We start from the raw sequence: 15,971 nt of genomic DNA, 5'->3' as shown, positions 1-15,971 counted from the left end.
AGCCTATTTTGATGATCAAATCAATAACATTAAGAAGCAACTCATCTGTTCCTTTCCTTACTATATGTGTTAATTACTAAAATCCACCCCCCCCAATACCCTCATGTGTCACGTCATAGTGAAGGCATGTTCTGAAAGATGCACTATTAGAAAATTTGGTCACTATGAAAACATTGTAGAGTGGTACTTTCAAAAACTGAAAAGGTTAATATGTCACTGAGTGGTAAAATTTTGTGGGTCCACCAATATATACACAGTTTCTCACCCAATATGTCATTGTGTGGGCATGACTGTTTTAATTTTAAGTGTTCATAGAATTTGTGTTTCATGTTTCACAGGAGGAGTGTGTTTTCTCCTAATTTAAATAATATAAATCCTGATAATTTCTTGATTTGCACCACCTGTTCCCCCCAAATCAAGTTATGTGGTGAAAGGGAGAAATGAAGTGATTTGCCTCATATGACTTTTGCTCTGGATAGATCATGAGTTCCAACACAATGGCTCAGTGCCAGGAAATCAACAGAGAATGGCGGGGACGGGGTGATGGTATGCAAATTGATTAACAAATGACTTATTTATAAATCATAAGATATAAATAGAGGGTTCCAGACTGATATGATTGCGTTTTCAAAGCCAGAATGAAACAAATAGTATTTATTTTAATATTATAATCTCACCTATTTAAAACTGACATTTTATGTATATAATGGAAAATTCAGTAACTGACACAGGCTAGAAATAATTTCATTATGCTCTTTAATGGCTCTTAGAAAATATATCTCAGTATTTATCCATGCACAATGCTATTAAACGGAAACTAATCCTACATAAAAAATAAATGTGAGGTTAACAAAGTTAATTCACGTAGGGAGCATTTAGAGTCTTCCAATTTAATGTAAGATTCAACACTTGGTGGAAAAAGGGACCACATTAGAGGCATTAATGCACTGTGTGTAACTAAGCTTTCTTTTCACACCAGAAAGTACTTCTAATTTATTGAGGTCTTCAGAAATTAACCAGGAGTCACATTCTGAGTAAATAGGCAAGAAAAACTGGTTGTGCCTTTTAATTTCACAATCCAGCTACTTTAACACATTATTATTTCTGGTTTCTGCTTTCTAAAAAAAGAACAATAGTACAAAGTAAAGTCAAAATGGGTTTTTAAGGAGTTGTGTGTAATACATATTCAAACACATTTGATACTTAAAATCATTTTCTTTCTCAAACATATCAAGATAACTGATAAAAAGCAGTCAATATACAATTTTGATAACTGAGGGATAATGTTTCTTAGAATAGTGCTGTTTTGTTCAGATTTCTTGAGGTATAATTGACAAGCACATTTGTATATATTTAAGGTGTACAGAGATTTGGCATATACATATTTTGAAACTATTGCTATAATCTTGTAACTAAGATATCACAACCTCACATAATTGCTTATTTTGTCTGTGTGAGTGTTGGAGGTCACTTAAGCTCTACTCTCTTAGCAAATTTCAAGTATAAGACATATTCTTATCTACTACAGTCGCCACGCTGTTCATTAGGTTCACAGTATTTATTCATTTTAAAACTCTAAGTTTGTACCCTTTGATAAATAACTTGCTATTTCCCTCAACCCCAGGCCACTAGAAAACAGTGTTCTACTCTGTTACTGTAAGTTCAATTTTTAAAAAATATTCCATATATGAATGGGCATAGGCTTGATGTATTTGTCTTTCTGTGCCTGAATTATTTTACTTAGTATATTGTCCTCAGATTCAGTCAGCATTTCCTCTTTATATAAAGACTGAAAAATATTTCATTGTATATACACAAATTTCATAATGTCTAAGGAGATTGTTCAAGATCCTCATAGTTAGTAAACTCTATAGGTGCTCAAACCCCTTATATAAAATGGCATGATATTTATATAACCAATGCACATCTTCCTGTTCTTTTAAATCATTTCTAGATACATTACAGTCCCCAATGCTATGTAAACTATTGTTATTCTATATTGTTTAATGAATAATGATGACAAAAGAAAGACTGTACTTGTTGAATACAGATATAATTATTCCTTTTGTGATATGTCAATCCAAGGTCAACTGTGTCATCAAATGTGGAATCCACAAATACTAATGTTGACTTATATTGTCTTTATCCATCACGTATGGAAAGACACAGAACTTGCAATAATGATGCAAAGAACATATGATTGCAGATATCTCTCTTAAATATATTTATTTTATTTCATTTGGATATATGCCTAGAAATGGAATTGCTGTATTATCAGGTATTTCTATTTTTTTATTTTATGAGGAACTTACACACTCTGTCCACAAAGGCTGTACCAACTGACTTTCATTGCCACCAAAAATGTGCAAGGGTTCCTTATCTGTACATCCTTACCAACATTCATTGTCATATTTGTTTTTTATATTAGTCATCCTCTCAGTTCTGAGGTAATATCTAATAGTGATTATGATTTGAATTTCCTTGATTATTAGTGAGATTGAATAATCATTCATAAGATCTCTTATCTATTTATATGTATTAGAACAATATCTACCCAGTCTCTTTGCCCAACTTTATTTATTTTTATACTTTTTTATTGTTGTGCTGAGTGGGGGTACAATTGTGGAATTTAAAAAGGTTCTTAAAACATCAACTATATCATGTTTGATTCGCCCTATCTACCCTTCTTCTTTTTCCCCTTCTTCCCTAATTCCTGGAATAGTTTCAAAAGGCTTCATTTTTTCTTTTACATACATGTGTACACAGTGTTTACACCATATTAACCCTCCCATGCTCTTCCCCACCTCCTCCCCCCTCCGACTGGTACGAAACCCCCCAAACAGGATCTGTTCCCTCTCTGTTCTCTGATTTTGTAAAAGAAAAAAAATGGTATTTTTGTTTGTTGGAAACAGCTACACAAGGAGTTTCCTACATTTCTATGTATATATGTATTATAACACGAATTGGTTCATCTCTATTTTTCCTCTTTCTACATTAATCCCTTTCTTACAGTAGTTTCAACAGGTTTTACAATTCTATACTCATTCTTATTTAGAGAGTATATTAACCATATGTACCTTGTTAACTTTCTTCTTTTACCTTCCCCTTCTTGCATGTGACCTCCCTTTAATTCATAATATTATAGAATTTGGATTAGGTCAGTTTTCCACATATGAGAGAGAACATATGGCCTTTGGCTTAGTAAACCTGGCTAACTTCACTTAAGACAATGCTCTCTGTTTCCATCCATTAACCAGCAAATGGCAAAATTTCATTCTTCTTTATGGCTTAATAAAATTCCATCATGTATAAATACCACATTTTCTTAATCCATTTGTCAGTAGTGGGGCATCTTGGCTGTTTCCATAGCTTATCTATTGTGAATAGTTCTGCAATAAATATGGGTGTGCAGGTGCCTTTATTGTAACCTCACTTACATTCCTTCAAGTATACTCCTAGCAGTAGTATTACTGGATCATATGTTTTGGCCCAACTTTAAATAAAAATCACTACTTTTGCTAGTAAATTGTATGAGTTTCTTATATATCTTAGATATTAACCCCTTATCAGTTATGAACTTTTTCAATTATTTTCTCATATTATTTCTTGATAAAGCTGTCAACAAACTAGACAAAGAAAGAATGTACAAACGCAAAATACAAGTCATTTATGACTAGCTCACAGCTAATATCCTATTCAACAGTGAAAAGCCGAAAACCTTTCTCTTAAGATCAGGAGAAAGAAAAGGATGCTCTCAATACTTCCATTTAGCAACTACTCTAAGTCCTAGGTGAAGAAATTAGGAGAAAGGAAATATTAAAAATCCAAATTTGATAGGAAGAAATTAAATTTTCTCTTACGATTGCTTAATCTTGTAAATTGAAAGTTCTAAGAACTGTAAAAAAATGTTAGAAGCCGGGCATAGGTGGCTGACACCTATAATTCTGTCTACATGGGAGGCTGAGATTGGGAGGATTGAGGTTGGAGGCTTGCCTGGGCAAACAGTTCACAAGATCACATCTCCAAAATAACCAGAGCAAAATGGACTGAAGGTGTGTCTCAAGTGTTAAGAGCATTTGCTTTGCCAATGCAAAGCCCTGAGTTCAAACCCAAGCCTGCCAAAAAAAAGAAAAAGAAATCTTGTTAGAACTATTAAACAAATTTGATAAAAGTCTCAGGATATCATCAACAGTCACAGTCAATTGCTTCTATATGTTAACAAAACTATATGAACGAGACATTTTGAAGCATTTACTGTAGCAGTAACATTAAAATGATAAAATACTTAGGTATAAATTTAACCAAGGAGATAAATTTTCTATATATTGAAAAATATAAAATGTTAAAGAAAGAAATTGAAGAAAATAAAAATATCTTGGGAGATATCCCATGCTCTTGGATTAAAAGAATTGACACTTTTAAAATGTCCATCCTAACCAATGCAATCTATAGATTCAATATAATCTCTATCAATATTCTAGAGAATTTACAACAATTGAAGAACACAATAACAAAATTCACATGGTACAACACATGATGCTAATACCCAAAGCAAATCTCAGGAAAGAACAAAGTTAAAGACATTGTACTTCCTAATTTCAAACTATTTCACAAAGCTACAGTAATCAAAACCTTATAGCACTGGCATAAAAACAGATGCATAGATCAAAAAACCACAAAAATATAGCCTAGAATTAGGCCAATACATGTATGGTCAACTAGTCTTTGACTAGAGTGCCAAGAATCTATACTTTTGGGAAAGAGTGGTCTTCAATAAATGATTTTGGAATAAACAACTTAAATGTAAAATCTAAAACACTACAAATTCCAGAAGGGATAAAGTTCTTGATCGATTATGATCAATGAATTTTAGATATGACACCAAAAGCACTGATAATAAAATCCAAATTAAACAAGTGGAAAGTCATCAATCTTGAAGGCTTCTGCACAAGGAATGAAACAATTAATAAAATTAAAAGGCAGCTTAAAAAATGGAAGAACAATCAATGCTTTTTGTGCCAGAAAGTGTTTTCTATCTCTTGCATTTGATTTTTTTTTCAGTACTTGGTATTTAATACTGGGCTTTATACTTGATTAGCAAGCCCTCTACTACTTGAACAATACCACCAGTCCTTTTTTATTTTAGCTTGTTTTTCAAATAAGTTTCCACACTTTTCTTTCTTTTATATTTATTAGCAGTAATAGGCTTTAATTCAGGAATTCACACTTGCTAAGAATGCACTCTACCTCATGAGCCATAATCCCAGCCCCTCTCATCGTTTTGCCTGTGATTTTGATGCTCTTACCTCTACCTTCCAAGTAACTCTTATTACAGGCATATGCCACCACACTGAGTGTTTTTCCACTTAATCTGAAAAGAAACAATTTAATATAGGTGTAGCTTTCATGAATATTGGTAATAAATTATATAATCAGTCAACATATTTAAAATAAACTCAAATTCACACAACGTACAATTTTATGATTTATTGTCTAATAGCTTTTAACTAAGGTTTTACTATGGGAGTGATGAAGAAAGCAAACTCATCATTAATTCTGCTATAAAATGTGATTATAAAAGCAAAAGTGTAAATTTGTTTTCCAAATACTTCAGAAAACTATGGATAGCAAAGCCTTTTACTTTATTTTGCTTTTTCTAATTTTATTTGTTTCTATGTATGATGCTGACAAAATTTCTCTTATCAATCACTATTACAGCACTACTTTTCTCTTAAACATTATTTGGGGTGTGATGTTATATATATTTAATTCATCACACAGCTGTCTTTAAATGATTTTATAATAGAAAGAAAGTAAATGACGTTTGTATAAAATGGTACTTCTGGAAACATGAGCAAATTCTTTTGGAGAAACCCACAAACTGAAAACAGCTTGATGTACTAGATCAAACAGTTGAAGAACTAAAACCATAGCAATAAATTTTTAGGACAGAATCTAAAGAAGCAAAATCCCAGAAAAGAAAACCTAGTACCAGATGATAAGTACACACATGCATGCTGACCTGTGCATAAAAGAAAACAATAAAGGAATTAGGGCAAAAAATCAATTATTTACTCATGGTAAAAAGTATAAGAGTTTCTTGAACTGTTTTTAAAAATTCTTACAAAAGTAAATTTATCTAGTTACATCCCTAAACAAAGTTATACTAAAGTAAACATAAACTTTAACATGTCTCTGTGTTGTGGGAAATTCTGTTTAATATAATCTAAGAAAGGTTATGCACCAAACAATGTAAACTATTTACTTAAATAAGAAGTATAGAGTGATTTTCAATAGTTTAAAGATTTAAAAGCAGTGAGTCTTGAAACCAGGTAGGAAATGTTACATATTGATAATATTTTAAATTTCTAGATACAACAGTAATATATGTATCTAGAGTAAAATACTGAGCTCTTGAATAGTCTAAGGGTTTTTGTAACTGAGAAGCAGGGTCTTGTTATACTTGAAGTCTGGCATTGGAACTTCCCTCCACAACATATTCTACTGGATCAAGATTTTGAAATCTGCCTGCTACCTACCATTTGTACAGATTCCTTGCTATTTTTCACTTTCTTATTCAACACATTTTCATTCTGTCCAGATTTTCCACATGTTCCCACACTAATCTTTATAATTATTTGTGTTTTGTACAAGGAATATGAAGCTAGGTCCACTGTGTGAGCCCATATTAACTATAAACTACTGAAGATCTCCAGTGTGCACAAGACCATGAGTCTCCCAAGTTACAGATAAGACTTGTATCTACCTTAAAATAGTTTTCCTCATTAGCATTCATTCTTCCCTCACCTCCTTCCAGGCTTCTTCATGTTCCTCTCTAATACATGATGTGAGATCTCTCTAGCCCTTTCTGAAAGGACATTCCCAGAGAATGGAGTGAAAACAAGTCATCAGCCACCCCAGCAATGATCAGCAACCCACCTCATGGCATAAGAATTAAAAAGGGTGGACTCCAATGCTGTTTCTGAGACAAAACAATACAGAGTGGTCCACCAATCCAAACTGGCTCTGTGCTTTCCTGAGAAATACTTGATCAGATGTTACTTCCCTGTCTCTAGTATTTAGACAGTCTTAAATGGAGCTGCGCTGACCATGCTTGACCTAAAATCAGAGAATTTGCATATGCTGAGGAAATAAGATAAAACTGACTCACCACACTTAGCAGCTGCCTTACAAAGCAATGGTCTCCGTTTTCTGGGTGGAGTGGGGGTGGGGTGCAGTGTTGAGGTTGAGATGTTTGTCAAAGGGAATAAGGAGTCTAAAAAAAATGAGAAATTCGTGTTCTAGACTTAAAAGGACTGCTGAACAGTAGTATTTATGAGTATTGTTTTAGTTCATTCACGCTGCTCTTGAGACAGAATGGAAGGGCCAGACATATTCTGTGAGGTACATTTACCTTTCTTTAGTTGCCCTAACACTTGGTTTGGCTGGGGCTAGTTTGTTTACAGGTCTGCCCCAGATGATTCATCCAGCAACTTTCCCAGAGGACTTGGCCCTTCTACAGTTGGTCTAGACATCCCCGCTCTGTTCTGGGAGGAGCACCTCCTGCACCATGGACACTGTAGTGTGAGCCCGCCTTTTTTGTCTATGTAAGTACTGCTATTCTCACCCATTAGCAGGTGAGTCTGTGCACTGTAAACCCTTATGCTGCTGTCCGGAGAAAGCCTCTTTCAGATGGTTTCATTTTGCCTATTTTTTATTTCTATGTTAAGTGGAGCAGGCTTGTGCTGGTTGTATTAGGGGCTGGTAAAAAAAAAAAAAGTCTGCTGGCACTGAATATGACCAGCAGCTGAGGCTGGTAACACTGAACAGACAGCTTGTAACCTTAGAGTTACAGAAAGCAATGCACAGTGGTCGGGAGCTGCTATGTCTTCTGGAATTGTTCCAGAGAGTTCCAGTAGCAGCTGGCTGTGGCCACTAGGAAAGCAGTGAGGAGACTTGCTAATGCTAGGAGCCAAGAGCCACTGGCATGCAAAAAGCTTGGAGATGTTAACCTTACCTAAAGGAGTTGCACTTTGTCGTTTTGTGATTTCCATACAAATGTAACAAAAGAAACCCTAGTCCATTGGAAACACTAAAGCAAAATATCTTATGGTGAGCAATATATAAACAACAGAATTTAATACAGTTCTGGAGGCTGTGAAGTCTAAGATGGAAGCAACAACAGATTTGATGTCTGGTGAGGGTTCACTATACTTAGAAGATTACATCTTCTTGATGCAGCCTCACATAAAGAACAAAGGCAAACAAGCTCTATTGATCTTCTTTTATAAGGCACTAATCTTATTTATGAAAGTGGAATCCTTAAAATCTAAACAACTCCCCAAAGCCTCATCTCTCAATACTATTGCATTGGGGACTATGTTTCAATATATGAATTTTGGCGGGATAGATACTTTCATACCATATTACTACTTATGTTTAACCCTTTTCTTCTCTTTTGCCAAGGATTGTGCTGACAGCCTTTCCAATGGAAAAGTGCATGTGCTATTTTCTTCAGGTATAAGACCAGTGTTAAACATGGCGCTATTAAAACTATCCCTCTCTACAGGACTCTATTCAAAGTTGCTCCTTTTTTTCCTTCACCCTCCAAATTACCTTTGACTCCCAGCTCCTCATAAACTCATGAAGTGTGCTTGATACAGAGTTAAAATACATTCATCTTTATACACTCTTGGGTTGTATTTTCTGAGTAAAACTATTTCTAGTTCACATAATTGGAATATACTACAGATTGTTAAAAAAAATTCTATCTTTCATCAATCTATTATTCCAACCATAAATTCACCCAAAATGCCTTTCATTAAGCAAAAATTTGACATTTTATTTAGATTCTGAATAACTCAAATCTATAAGTTCTAATTTATCAAATATGATATATTGGATACATTGTAAGAACTTTTGTAAATTCCACAATATACCACCACTTAGCACAATTAAAAAAAGAAATCAGTTTAAAGATGTTAATAAATAATACACACCTAGTGTCTAAAGCCCTTAAAATCATACTTTCTCTCTACCATTTTCATGGAAATAACCAATGACTATGAATTTTTATGTTAAGTGTCCTTGTCTTCATCTTTATGGTGTTTAATATTGTTGACTGTTATTGACAAGAATGAAGTGAACTCTAAAGTCAGGTTGATAAGTGGTTGATTGATATTATGCATACTAGCAGAGAGAGATGCAGATATTCAAATTTATATCATATCACCAAGTTTCATTCTTTCATGACTTTACCTATTATAATGTGAACAAAAGAGGGTTGGTAATTGGAGAATAAAAGAGAGAGTCAGAGATGAGGTACTGAGAAGGATATCACCCTTATATCAGCCATGGGACAACTGAGGATTGCCTACTCCTATTTGAATATATTTGTCCTTTAGAGCCTGGAGTCTGATGTCTACCAGAGGAAATCTATAAAATCACACTCAGTGTCTTGTTGACATTCAAAAAAGAGTCAAGAGGAAATGCTACTGTGTTTGACAGTTGGTCAACTGTTACAATGAGAGTTTCCTTTGAAGGAGTAATGGAATACAACAAGGGTTAGATAATAAGAGCAATGTCAAATTCTGTTTAAGAAGCCAACCTAGGAAGCAATAGAATTCAAACACTTACTAGTATGAGGCACAGCTTACTGGAGATCCCAGGACAAGAAAAGAAGCAGGCTGAATAAATCATTATCCATGTCATTTGCAACAAGTACACAGTGTAGAAATGCAAATGTCCCCTCAAAAACGCCAAAGAGAGAGTCAGAAAATGTACATAACTCCAAGATTATATGATAGCTATTTTCCTCCAGTGGGACTAGAGTCTTTCTTCCTATACATTGTCTCAATGGCTTCCACCCTAAAAAAGCTGATAGCAAATGAGGGGTTGTGATGAAGAATGGGGAAATAAGGACCATCACCCCTTTTTTTGATGCTGTTGAGACATATTGAATTAATATGAGAAATGTAATGACATTTATCAAGTTTAGGGGTTTCATTCTAGTCAAATAACTGGGCATTTAAATTGAGATTCTATTGAAGACCTGAAATGATTAAAGCACTTTGAATGAGCCAAAATTTCATTGACCTGTCCCTCTACCCATTTCTTGTTAGAAGAATCAAGGTTAAAATGAAGAGCAAGACATAAAAACATAAAGTTATGATTATGTTTTACTCCATAAAAGGAAGTTGATTCATTAGATGTTTGCATCTGTTATTTACAAATTCTAATTCTTTTTATTCATGAATTGCCTCATCTTATTTACCAGAGTAATGCTACTTTAAAAAAAAACTTATTCTCTAAACAATTATGTACCCTGATACATTTAAGTATTCAAAAGTTTTCAGCTCACGTTTTTTCCCATAAATCTACCATATGTGATCTCAGTCAATAACATTTCTGCAATTATGACTATTATATAAAGTGTAACTATACTAAAACTGCCCATATCAACATTACTATACATGAATTTGGGTATCTCAAATTCCAAAACTAATTATGTAACTATTTAACTCCCTGTGTGTGAATATACACTAATATTTGTACATTCATCTTGCTGCTCAAAGTACTATAAAATTGACTAATTTATATTAATCTTACTTTCCTTTTGCTGAACACATGTACACACACATACATGTGCAAGATATGTATGCATATACACACATATCTGCACACACAAAACCACACATACATATATAGGTACATGGTACAAATCTGACTCAGTCAACTATTCTTCACAGAAATTCTCAAATTTTCTTTAATAATCTTAAACTTATACTTAACATAAAACTTTTCAAAGTGTGTCTTGGCAATGGGTCTGAAAAGTTTATCATTTTCATTTCTTTTTCACTATGCCAAACTCACTTTCTCTTTCTTGAACTTTTCTTTAGTACAACAGGATATTTTGAGTTAATCATGAATTTGAATATTTCTGCCCAAATAATCTACTTTGAAAAACAAATTTTCATTTTCATTTTTTTTTGTTGTTGTTGTGGTGTGACTCAGGTTTGAACTCAGGGCTTCAATCTTTCTAGGTAGACACTCTACTGCTTGAGTCATACTTCCAGCCCAATTTTATTCTGGTTATTTTGGAGATCAGATCTCTGGAACTATTTACCCAGACTGGCTTTGAACAATGATTCTCCTGATCTCAGTCTTCCAACAGCTAGGATCACAGGTGTTAGTCACCAACATCCTGCCCATTTGCCATTTATTTCCATTCATACTTCCAATAATATTTTTAGCATTTCATTTGGCATTATATTTGCTTATGAAGGGAAGTATAGCGTGTTAGGCTAGTGTTCTGTTGAAAGGAAGTTACATAATTCAATATGACTTGGGATACATTTTGGTTGCCAAGGTTATTCTATCTCACTGCAGGTGATAAAACTACGTAATCAGTAGTATCCCACAAGTGACATAAATTTCCTGTGTTTCAGTAAGTATCATGTGGGTGAAGCTAACATATAGTAACTCATAACCTTAAAGTTTAATTAAATTTTACACTCAAGTGAAGTATATTCAAAATAGTTTTACTAAGCCTAAAACCCCCGAAAAGCAGTGATATAAAAATTGAGGAAATAATTATTTTAACTTCATGATACAAACTTATTTTACTATAGCTTCAGCATAATAAAAAACCATAGTATAAAATGTACTAAATATTTTTATACTACACGTCTGACAATTTGTTTCACTGAATAGAAATGCTGTACTTAAAATTTTGCAATAATTTAAATTGTAAAATTCATTTTTTAATAATGTTATAACATATTTAGGAACTTGTACACAATGAATTGTTCGTACAATGAGCATATTTTTCTTCAAGTGTTACATAACTGAACTATCAGAAAACAAAAGGAGGTAATGTCACAGCTGTGAAGTAAGCCCTGGGATGCTGCAGTCAGACTGCTTTCTCAACTGCTTTGTTTTATCAGAACTCATTCTTAAAGTTTATACAATCAGATCATTCAAATTCCTTTTTCATAGGAAAAGAAATAAATATCAGGCATTCAAAGAATGTATTGTCCATATAATAAGGTATAGAAAAAAGTAAAAAAACAGAAAAACTGTTCAATACAGAAAAGGAAGGAATAGGAAAATTTAAAAAATTTGCAACCTATCCCTCAGACAAAAAAGGTAACACTAGCACCATGATAAAGTGATGGCCTAGTTAAACAAATAATCTTTAAGAAAGTAATTATGGTTCTAAAAAATTGAAATATAGTAGCAATCTAAAAAATAATATAAAAAGAGCAATCTAAGATAATATAAACCAATATGGGCAAATGTTTGAGAGATAGACTTGGGAAAGGTTTATAATAGTTATAACAAAATTTCAAAAAACACATAATGGAGTGATAGTGCCAACTAATCAATAAAAATGTTATTAATTCAAAGCTAACCAGAATGATTTATAAGAATTGAAATGTTATACTGTTAGTAACATTTGCATATTTATGTAAATATTAACTTTGAATTTTGATTTTACTGGAAATTTCTTCACAAATTCATTGCAGGTTATTAAGGTGAAGGAAATTTGTAATTCCTTATAATCAAATGTCACTGTTTAAAACTGAGGAAAAAACATAGCATTTCTGAAACTGTTAATCCAAAAATTGGTAGTAAGTACTAAAATTACAATCAACATTATTCATATTATTTGAAATGTGAACATTAGGGTAATGGTAGAGTAAAAGTTATCATCTCAGTACAAAACTTTCAAAAATGACTTAAAATTTAATCTGTACATAGTTTTACATAATTTTAGTCTATAATGCTGCATTTCATATAAAAGCATGCTAAAAACCTGATAGATTATATCTTTTGGCAAAAAATATATATGTATTATAATACTAACACATTATAAGCCCCAAAACCTTTGACCAATTTGATTTAGCCTTACTTAAAATAATGGTTATATTTTGCAGTATATTCACCAGTTATATTTAATGAGTTCTTTGAAAAAAGAAGATAACCTAAGAAATTTGGGGAACAAAATATACTAGTTAATTAAAAAGCAGTTTTTTAATGATAAGACAGGGATTATTAAAATTTATTTAAAACCTAATTTAGTTTTTCTAAATTAGCTTCTGTGTTCTCTTTTAAAATAAGAAACTGAACTTTGTTTTCTAATTTATTGTCATTTAGGATATTATTTGTATATAACTTTATTGGTGGACATAGTCTTTAATTTTCTATTTTTCTAAATTTCTTCTATTTTGTTTACTTTTGAAAATATTATTTTATTTGTATATTTAAAAATATATTTCAATGACATTCAATAAGTACTTCCTTTCTTGTAAAAAAATTGAACTATATCCTGAAAATTTTAGAAGTATACTTTTTCTGCTATCATTCTTGTTAGTTATTAGTTTAATATCTAGGAAAATAAGTAGAGAAGATTCTAGACATTCATTTGTCAGGATAGGTTTGTTTGAATACATCAGAAAATTATCGGTGGTATGACACATTGGGGGATGAGAGATGCAGGATGGAAGGGAGTCAGCAAACTAACTGCTATTCAACACTAATTGTATAGACATTTGCTAATTTGCAATAATCTAGTAGTCTCAGAGCTGATTAAAGCTTTGAGAATCTGTTCATCACTGTGAGGAAGTAAAACTGTTTGAGTCCTTCACAATGTTGCAGACATGGGTAACATTTTTGCTCTTTGTCTTTCCCATGTAGTTCTAATCTCTTTTTTTATGGTCCACAAATTCTAGCTTCTTTTGTCTCTATTATCTTCTTAACTCATCTATGCTGTTGAGTTGTTTTCTTTGTCTTCCTTTACTGATTCTTGGGAATTAGCTACAAGAACAAAGTTTAAGTAATCATTTGGTCCCTCTTGTTTTCTCTTGCTGCAGTATCCACAAGCATGTGATGTCTTCTGTTCAATGGTGAAAATCACTCTTTAATTCATTAAGCTTCCATATTTTTAGTTGTTTAATAAAGGACGGTAAAGTTTTCCCCTTTATTCCATGTTAGCGTAGAAGAGAAACCAAAGATACAAAGTTCTTTCCAGAGTTTTGCTACTGAATTTGTATCTAGAAATCTATCTCCTTGTAATATCTTCACCACAAATATTATTCAATTATTTGATTTTTGCTTTTTTAATATGACAACCTAAATTTTATTTTCCTTACTTATTATTAGCTATAACTGAAAGTTTATGATAAAATAAAAAATTAATCATGTGTAACAGTGTAGATTGTGCTTTGGGATTACTTAATCGTTCATTTTTGAGTGAGAAGTTTCTTCTGTCATTTTTAAATCTTGCTTAATAAATTGCATTAGTTCTGTAATATGACTGGCATTTACAATATTTTAGCAATAATGAAAACCAAAAATTAACGTTGGTCATAGTAATATTAGTAATAGCCCTAGTAACACAAAGACCAAAATGTCTAATAGTTACCTCTATCCATCAAATATGAATTTTCCTAAATTCAAACTCCTCTGAAAAGGCCAAGCAAATGATCAACTTTTGAGAACAGCTTCAAAGTGGCCTCTTTCATACTATAAATGTAAATACTTATGGTGGTAATTCACAGTACTTCCTGAGATAATAGTTACAAGCTTTTACAGCAATTTTTCTTAAATTTCTGCATCTCTTAAAAATAAAGGGCAACATTTATAAGTAAGTTCGTCAAATACCTTTTTGTGACATATTTCATCACATATTACTGCTGCTTAAGAAGGAAACAAATGGCATATACATATGCTCTTAAAGTTATATTTGCCAAGTAAAAAATTTCTATGAATGACCAAAAACATTACATTTAAAAAAAATCTTACATAGCAGGTATAAAAACACTGTCTTCTGGATCTTTTCTATTTGATTTAAAACTACCTTTAACTGAGAAATTTCACAAAGTTTGGATGTAACTAAATAAAAGAAATTTGCAATTGTAATTAGTCAAATAAGTTGGGATACTATTATTAGTGAAATAATAATTGAATTTCCATGTACATATTGTTGGGGTTAAAAGTGAAGACCATCATGTTAGGACCAGACCCCCTCCCCCGCTTGCAGGTGGCTTACTAGAAACTCCATATCCAAACCCAAAGACTGACAGAAAGACAGTTGTTAAACCTTACCTCCCCTGATGGGTATCAAGGATGGTTGAGCAGACAGTAACCTAACTACAACTTACCTTTCCTTGTTGTTCAGCAGTGGTATCCCTTAGTGACCTTTCTTGTACTTTTCCACTAGCACCCATATCTAGCCCAAACCTGTGTGTGGCAGTGGGCTCTAATTCTCTTGCTGGGGGCCCCCTTCATAGCGCTTCTGCCCGAACAATAAATCCTGTGCTAGTGTTTGAGCTGTCTCCCTGCTTCTTCCACGCCTTTTATTTTCTAATACATATATATATATATATATATATACACATATATATATAAATATACATATATACACACATATATATATAAATATATGTATGTATATATATGTATATGTGTGTATAGATATTCACACACATATATATGCATATACATATATATTAAAATAATCCTTTTATTTTCATGGTATAGTTTCCATCTTAAAAGTCCTGCAAGGCCAGGTGTTGAAGGCTTGGTTCCAATCTGTTGGTACCCTGGCAAGTTGTGGAACCTTTATAAGAGGTGGGGTCTAGTTGAAAAAGGTTGTTAGATGCATGACTTTGAACTCCTTTTCTCCCTTTTTTCTTCACTGGCTGCTATGAAGTAAGTAGCTCGGCTCTGCTATGTGCTCCCTGCCATGGTCTTGAGTCTTGCCACAGGCCTAAAACTATTGGGCAAAGCAATCAAGACTGAAATCTTTGAAACCATAACCAAAATAAGTCTTTCCTCCTCATTCGTTGTTTATTGCAGGTATTTTGTCACAATGATGGAAAGTTTACTAAGATACTGACAAAAAGAGAAACTTGAAGAAAAAGCAGTGAATAAATATTTTCATTTGCCATCGTTATTTTAAATAAGAC

This window comes from Castor canadensis, chromosome 10 (assembly GCF_047511655.1).
Source record: "Castor canadensis chromosome 10, mCasCan1.hap1v2, whole genome shotgun sequence".
In the NCBI taxonomy this organism is placed as follows: domain Eukaryota; kingdom Metazoa; phylum Chordata; class Mammalia; order Rodentia; family Castoridae; genus Castor; species Castor canadensis.
Note: the sequence above shows the minus strand (reverse complement) of the source record.